This window comes from Castor canadensis, chromosome 4 (genome assembly GCF_047511655.1).
Source record: "Castor canadensis chromosome 4, mCasCan1.hap1v2, whole genome shotgun sequence".
Taxonomy (NCBI): Eukaryota; Metazoa; Chordata; class Mammalia; order Rodentia; family Castoridae; genus Castor; species Castor canadensis.
The window spans coordinates 1,908,777-1,917,500 of NC_133389.1; positions in this window are offsets into that span (position 1 = coordinate 1,908,777).

The window sequence follows — 8,724 nt, forward strand, 5'->3', positions numbered from 1 at the left end:
ACCTTGAATTAGGAGGAAGGGAACTCAGACAGGAGAAGCAGAACAGTAGAGACAGTGAGAGTAAGATGTCTTCGGGACCATCCCTCCCACCCAGTGTCAAAATGTCAAAATCCAGGGCTTAACTTTGTTTGTTCTCCACGCCCCCCCTCCAAGACTACCCATCACCAATGTCAAGAACATTTCTTACAGAATTTCTCCAAAGTACCTCATCCCACTCCATTCCCTCTCCTCCTCTGTCCCTCCCGGCTCCACAATTGTTATCACAGCTCCCTTGTCCAACTCCTGCAATGGATGGGTCTCCCTATCCCACACTGGCCTCAGTGCCACAGAGATGCCCAGAGCAGTCTCTGAAAAGTATATGTCAGACCCTCCCTCCAATGGCTCTGCCCTGTTGAGGAAAAAATCCTAATTCCTGCTTTCTGGGCAGAGAATCTCCCTCCTCCCCCCCTTTCCAGGGCCAACAGAGAACAGAGCCATAGCAGACCCAAGTCCTGGAGGAAGCTCAGGCTCAGCCAGCTGAATGGTGGGACTCCCTGAATACCCAACTGGTGACCCCACACCAGCAGTGAGCTGTATGTGCTTGAGCATGGGAATTAAGCAGTTCTAAAAGTCCTCAGTGACTAGCATGAGTGATACTTGAATGCTGTATTATAAAAATGAATTGACAAGCTTTGGTCTCAGGCCAGCAGCCTACTTTTAGAGGTTCTACTGGACTCTGGGTCAGTAGCAAGGTTAAGTCAGTGAGGCTGGTGTCACCAGACTGTGTGAGGCACTGTCTGGGCCTGTCTTTGTAGAGCTTTGATCATTCTACCCATCAGCCATGTTCTGCATTTATTTTCCTTTTAATTTTCTTAGTATTGCTTAATATTTCCACTCATCTTGATTTGTGTGTGTGTGGTTTTCTTTTCGGCGGTACTGGGGTTATGCTTATTAGGTAGGTGCTCTACCACTTGAGCCCCTCCACCAGCCCTGTTTTGTATTGGGTTTTATTGAGATTACATCTTGAGAAGTATTTGCCTCGCACTGCCTTCGAACCATGATCCTCCTGACCTCTGAGTAGCTAGGATTATAGGCGTGAGCCACCGGCACCAGCTTTGATTACTGTGTTCTTAATGCTTCTTAAATTTTTCACGTGGAGTGAATGCTCCACTGACGTCAGCCGACTCCCCAGCTCTGATGCAGCCACACACACACACCTGCTTGTGCATCCTTGTGAGCACACATGCTCACACAACCACATGCACTCATGCATGTACACAAGTACACACATGGGTTCATGCATGAGCCACACACTAACACACACGTGCACACTAATCCACATGGTAAGAACAGATATACACGTGCACACACAAACATACATATAGCACACATGCATGCACACGCATGTCCACATATGCATTCACATACACACATGCAAATAGGTGTGCTCAATTCAGACACACAAGTACACACACTTCACTGCACGCACACTGGGAACACACAGGATTTTGTGGAAAGCTGGGCCAAAGCCCAGAGGCTCCTTGTGGGCACCCGAGTAAAACACCCTGCTGCCCAGTGAACTGTTGCCATTGTGAAGGCAGCAAAGGCTGCTCAGTACCCAGGGGACTGAGAGCAGCCTGCCAGGAATGGGTTCATGCCCTGCAGGTGCCCAGGGCAGACAGGAGGAGGAGGACAGTCTGGCAGCTGCTGTGTGTGTGACAGGAAGTCATGTGCCTCCATGGGCAAGGGGAAGATGGTGGTTGGCTAGCTCTGACCTCTGGTGACATTACAGCTGTGTTCCTGTCAGTGTTGAGGGGTTTGGAGAGTGTTTGCAGGTCACTGTGCTCCTTTGCTCCAGGTAGGAACTCCTTACCCACTGTAAGCATTCAAGTCTCATAGCTGGCTTTTAAAGGAACTGAGGTCCCTCACAGCAAGCTTGAAGACCTGAGAACAGGAAAGCAAGCAGTGTTCTCCTGACCTGTTGCCATGTGGACACAAGAACCTTCCAGCCTCCTGGAGAGGAGCCAGCCTGGAATCTCTGGAGGCAGCAGAAGCTGGGAATGCCAGGCCAGCACCACAGGACTTGTGGGGAGCAGTCCAGTGTGCATCGTGGAGAACCTGGGAGATACTGCTCAGGGTGGGCCCCGAAAGCTGGCCAGCAACAGCCCGAGAACTGTAGTGACAAGAAAGAGCACTAATGAGAGGTCGGGGAAGAGCGTGACTCCCACAGGCCTCACTGAAGAACACGAGAAAGAGAAGACTAAATAGAAATGAGGAGGGAAAATGCCAGAAGTCCACACAAATCGTCAATGCATAGATGCAATTTAAGAATCAAGCAAAGAGCACTGCCAGGTGAAGACATTAATCCACATTCAACACACTTAGCACAGTGGACTAGGCTTGGCCAGGAGTAAAATCAACACAGTCGGTTAAACAAGACAGAAATTTGTCTCTCTTACCTGAAAGTGCTATAAGAAGCAGCCTTCCGAAAGAAGACAGACGTCGTCATGTGATGTGCCTATTTGAAATTAATATTATAATCACACATGCATACCTTCATAAACTTTAGCTGCTATGCTTTTAACTATCATCCAAATATTGTTTGTGTGTACAGCGAAGGACACCCCACATTTGCCTGCTCTCACTGGGGCCCCGTGAGGAGTCTCCTGACTTTCCCTCCACCCTGCTACGTGGCTCAGACCCACAGGGGTCCCGCAGACAAGCTGGGGTGGCACAGCACTGTGGAAGCCAGCAGCATCTGAGAGGGAACAAGGGTGACCACAAGGGTGCCCTGTCTTGGACAGCGGCAGCCTGAGCGGTTAATGGTGAGGAGAGGCCCACAAAGGCCAGCATTGCACCCAGAAGTCAGGGTGCTGGTAGCCGAATGCACGGGCGGAGGCCATCTTGCCATGCCTCCCCCATGCCCACAAGGGGCCCTCCTTATGCATCTCAGGCTCCATTGCTGGGTTCCCCTCCTGCAGCTCCTCCCAGTTCCACACCCAAGGGAACAGCTGCAGAGCTTCTGTCTTCATTCAGCAACATCTGAGCACTCCACCATAGTCCTCCTTACAGGCAGCCATAGTGACCTCAGTTGCTATTTTGAGAGGAGGGTTGAGAAGGGATTAACTGCTCTTTCAGAAAGTCAGAAGCCTCAATGTGCACATGTTGGGAGAGCCCGTGGTGGTGTGTAAGGTGCTCGTTTCTAAGTTGATGGGAATTTGATCCCCATCTCTCTTCATCCTGTGAATTAAATTGTAACTGGTCTCTTTACTATCTCTACAGTGACCAGGGTGTTTATTGTAGTCTGATTGCCCTTCAGACTCTCCCCCCTAAAAAAGGGAGGCAGAGCCAGGAGGCTCACAGGTCATAGTCAGCCCAGACCAACAAACAAGCTGAGTATGGTGGTACATGTCATAACCCAACTAGGTGGGAGGTTTAGGCAAGAAGACCGTAGTTTGAGGCTGACCCTACACAAAATCATGAAAAATGACTAATGCAAATGTGATGGGAGTGTGGATCAGGTGACAGAGATCTTGCCTGTGCACCACCACCACCAACATCAACCAAAAAGACAGTTGAGGAAGCCCACGCAGGGCTGAGGAGGGGCTGACTGGAGTCGTGGTTTCGGAGCTTATGGGCCCCCTGGGGAGACTTTCTACACAGGAGCCACAGCTGCTCCCTCAACTTCAAAGATAGGGCTACCTGAAGCCACACTGCAGTGATGGAGCACAAACTGCTGCTTTGTGACAAACACAAATCTCAGAAATGTAACATGGGGCAAAGGAGGTGGATGCAGAGGAGAGCAGGGATGGGCTGTGCTCCTTAAACAACAAACAGCTTCCAGTCCGCTCACTCTGGGAGGAGAGCAGCAATGGAGGAGGCATGTCCTCACGACACTGCTGACTCAGATTCCAGACCAGACATGAGAGGATGAGAACCCACGCGCACACCCAGCGTGTTCATCTTTCTTGCTCTTTTTGAGTAGCCTGAGCCCAACTAGTTCAATGCCACTAACTTTCATCTGAAGGATCTGTTGGAGAGAGAAGAAATACAGAATCCACTGAAAAGGTACACCGTTGGAGACCGGAAAGTGTCATTTAATTTCCTGATGTAGGGAAAAACATGCAAAGAAAGGAGTCAAGAAGAGGGAGGAAGTCCATCCTTTAAGGTGAGTGTATCCATTCATCTCCACACATTCTTACATGTGTATGTGCGCACACACACATACGTGCACACATGTACACACACACGTACGTGCACACATGTACACACACACACGTAAGTGCACACACACACACACACACACGTAAGAACTTTCAGGACCATAGCTGCCAAGGCTGACCGCAGGACTGTAGCCAGAGGCACAGCTTTCCTTCCTCACCCCTCACCGCATGCCTCTGGAGCCACCTGTAACTCCTGTCAAGGCTTAACCTAAAATTCAGAATAATTTAATAAACATTGGATATAGAAGGAAAAGTTAGGTCCTATTGAATCAATTGCTAGTCCAATCAATTTAATGAGAAGTTATTTTAAAAGTGATTAACTTGTGCTTTCCTCTTAAGCGTCTACAAAAGCGTGTCACTCCTTCCTTTACTCTTCCTGTTTCACTTAGTGTAATGGCTGATCAGGAATTTCATTAAGAAATGAAATGAGATGAGAACAGTCCACATTTTCAGAGGGTGACAGTGTCTCTGTCCCTGTAATTTAAACAGAGCTGACTCTTGCTTAGGAGCTATGAGAACCCACCAATCAGAGGTGATTTTCTACAGCTTCATTATTTTTAATAAAGTGCTTTAAAATAAAAGTTTCCAAAAAATGCAAATGAAGTGAAAAATTCAAGAGTCACCCATACACTGATTGCATAGGTTGTATGTCAGTGGTTTACCACGGTGTTCGTCACCTGTCTGCTCGCCTGGTACGGAAACCTTCCACAGCTGCAGGAGGCATCAAATCCTTCCCCCCGGATATTCCAGCCAATGTACCATTTAACTAGATTCCACAAGTCACAGGTTTTAAACACACACGCTTGCTGAGTTTGGCAAAGCTACACAAGTGTGGAACTCAGCCTTGCCCAGGCACACAGCATCACTGTCACCCCAAAGTTCTCTTGCCCTCTCTGAGCCTGGCCCCTACGCCCACAGAAGCACACTGTCCTGATTTTTCTATCATCGATTGACTTTGCTTGTATTGAATTTCATATGAATAAAATAGTCCAACATTTACTTCTGTGTCAATGTTTTTCACTTAGACTAGTGTCTCTGCAATTTGTCAACTTGGCTGCATGTATCTATGGTCCAATCTTTTTATTTCTGAACAATAATGCTTTGAACATATATTTTCATTTCTATTGTCTAAATATGCAAAGGCAGACTTGCCACATCTACTTGCAAGTTTTGGTCAGGTCATCTTTATTGATCATTTTAATATTTGTTGAATGATTCTTGATGAATTAATCACTCATTCAATAGAAGCAAATGTGCATAAATAAACTTTAAGAGAAAAAGAAAATAATTCTTTGTGTCTTCACAGTAACCAAATCTGGCCAGCACTAGTCTTGTCCAGAACCTCCCGGAAGGAGGAGGACGAGGAACCCAGGAGATCTGGGATCCTGCACTCAGTGCAGGTTTATCCACTTCTTGATCATTTTTATCTGAATACATTTAGGAAAACTTGTAAGACACTGAAGGAGGTGTTTGCTACAGTTGGTACCATTTCACTGTGTTCTTGAGTGGATATAATGTGCCTTTCCAAGTTCAAAACGCAACAGAGACACACAAGTACACACATGGGCACTCATACAAACACACAAATGCACACATGGGCATATGCGTTTGGCGAACATGCGCCACTCTAAGATAAAACAAGCCTTCATCCACAGAACCTGCTGACATTTATTGACATGGTAAGTAACTGTTTTCCCACCATATAGTAAGCTTTTTAAAGTATGAGGCAAAACTGATCTTTCTTTCTGAGGTTCCAAGTTTAAACCTGTAGGAAGAATTATCTGTTATAAATCAGGAGCTCAGTGTCGGTACTCCCTCCTCTGTGGGTGCAGCACGCCACTAATAGCTCTGACCCACCTGCTTATTTGGAAAGCCCCTATGGGCATTAAGACCACCGTGGTGTTCAAATGACAGCCTTCTCCTCCAGAAGACCCCCCTGAGCTTAGGGGAAAGCCACCCTCCATTGACATAGTGCTTGATCCAAGCCATGGACACAAGCTGTGGTTTGTTTGGTGTCATGAGATACATTTCACAGAGCAAGGTTTCGCACTGAATGGGTGACAACACTATGTCAAAATGATCGACCACCAGGAGAACATGTTCAGAAATCCTCTCATCTGAAGACATCAAAAAAAAAAAAGAAATTAAAACAATAACCTACACAGTGACAGATGAGATTAAAGACACCCGAAGGACCTGGGGCTTTGCTTACAATTTATTAAAAGTTTTCTACAACACAAATTAAAGACAGTAGTGCTGCTTTGGGATTATTAAAACAAACTTTTCCTCCATAGATTAAAACCATTAAAAAGAGAAAAGCTAATTGCCCTACCACTTAAATGCCCAGTGTTCGTCCCCTCAAATGGGACTGGTTCCTTCACATTTTTGGGTGATTACTTTCAAAGCTGTTGTGAGTTTATGAGGGGCTTTCAGCTTCTAATGCTGCCTCAAATGTCAATCTTTGTACTACTGAAGGACAATTAGGCAAACCATGTAATTGTATTGTCACTTATTAATTTCAAGCTCCAGTGTCATAAATTATATGCTTTAATTAATACTACGTCAATGGCAGTCTGTAACTTTGAATGCATACAAAGGTTAACAAGAAAACATAATTAAAAGAAAACAGTGAATAAGGGCACGGCTGAACAGTTTATAAAATTAGGCAGGAATGTGAGTGCCTCGTCAGCATCCAGACTCCATGATTAAAGAAGGGATGGAGGGATTAATAAACTACAGCAGAGAAACAGAAACATGGGGCAGAGAGTAAAAACCGAATTCATAAGCACATGCACAGAAGAACAAACACGACAAACCATTTCCGAGCCCAAATACACAGGACGTTGGGTGGGGTGGTGATAGATTTTTTTTTCAGTTAATTCAGCTGGATAAACTCTTTGTGAAACATCTTCCTCCACCTGCCTGCCTTTGCCAAGACAATGAGGTGAAGGTGCTTGGCTATTGTTTGGGGTGCTCTGGCTTCATTCTGTCACTCTCTTGTGACCCTGCGTCCAGGATCACAGTGGGATTGGGGAGGATCTTAGCTGTACTCATTCTTCCTAAAGATGTCACAAGCAGGATGTTTGTAAAGGTACCCATCTAGTGCTGCTGTGGGATTTGCTACTTTTTTCATAAAATTAGAATGAGGGTCTGGTTAGGAATGAACTTGGGTCACCCAGGAAGTCAGAGTCAAAAGCAGCATCAACACAGGCCTGCATGAGCCACTTGCTTTATAGCTGTGCTGCTGGAGTTTTCCCAGACAAACGGTCACTCAGCTCTCTCTCTGTCTGTCTCTGTCTGTCTGTCTATCTGTCTCTGTCTCTCTCTTTCAGCTATCTACAAATGCACCCAGAGATTTGCTGTCCATTTTGTAGAATTAGTTTTGTTAGGGAATAGGTTGGGTAACTTGTGAACCGCATTTCCTTTATGTAGGAAACAGTTATTTATGGAAGTTTCAGAGTGCAGTAAAGATTCCCATCATCCTAGACTTGAAAGGTCTCCCAACCTCAGACCGGGCAGTCTGCAGGGATACACATCTACGCTATGTTTCCCTGCATCCCTGCTCGTGTCTGTGCCCTCATCTACCTGTGTACATACCTACACTCGCCTCTGTAGCTCTCTCTCCATCCATGTTGACACCTTGACCATGTCTATATCCGCATCTTACCTGTATCTCTCTACATGTCTCTGCTGCATCTGTCTAACAAGGCCACATGCCTGTCACGGCTGGGAGATGGCAAATGAAGAAGGTTGTGTCACCTCAGACTCTGCCGAGTCCCAGGTTGAGCACACAGTGGAGACCGGGCTGGTTGAGCAAATCTCTGTGAGCATGTCTGGTTTCCTGTAGAATCTGGTTCTGTCAGATATCTTGCTTCAGTTACCAGAAAGTGTTTCAATTTCCTAAAATCAATCTTACAGTGAAAAACAATGAAACAATATTCATAATAAAACCACAGAAGCCTGTATGGCATGGTGTTTTAGTGATAAATTCATTTCTGAGTTTGGTTTTCTTCTGACTGTCTCCTGAGAGACCCCCAGTCTCTAGGTGGAATTGGAAATTGAGAACCTCTCCACTCTGGGGGAGTCTGGTGTCCGACCTCACAGATAGTTGCCTGACCCCATCCAGGCCTCCCCTACCAGCTTGTTTTTAAGAGACTTATCTTCTGAATTCTGACCAAGTGTGGTCAGGATTTTGAGCACACAGACCAGGCTATGCTATGCCAGGCTGGAACACAGGCTCTCTGCTCACTTTCATTGCAAGGAAGGACTTTGAAGAATGCTGTCTGCCTCTTTTTGAGCTCTGTGTGGGCAGTGTTGGCTTAGCCATTGGGCTATGCCCACGATTCTTTCTCTTTTCAGCCTTTCTGTGCCTTGGTTCTATGTCATTGCTTTTGTACTGGGGGGACACCAGAGCTCAGAGTTTCTCTTGGGGTCCTCAGATCCCCCTTCATCCTGATGAGTGAACTGTATTTGAATATAGGTTTATCTGTGTCTCTCCATATATCTGCATGCATATATAAAA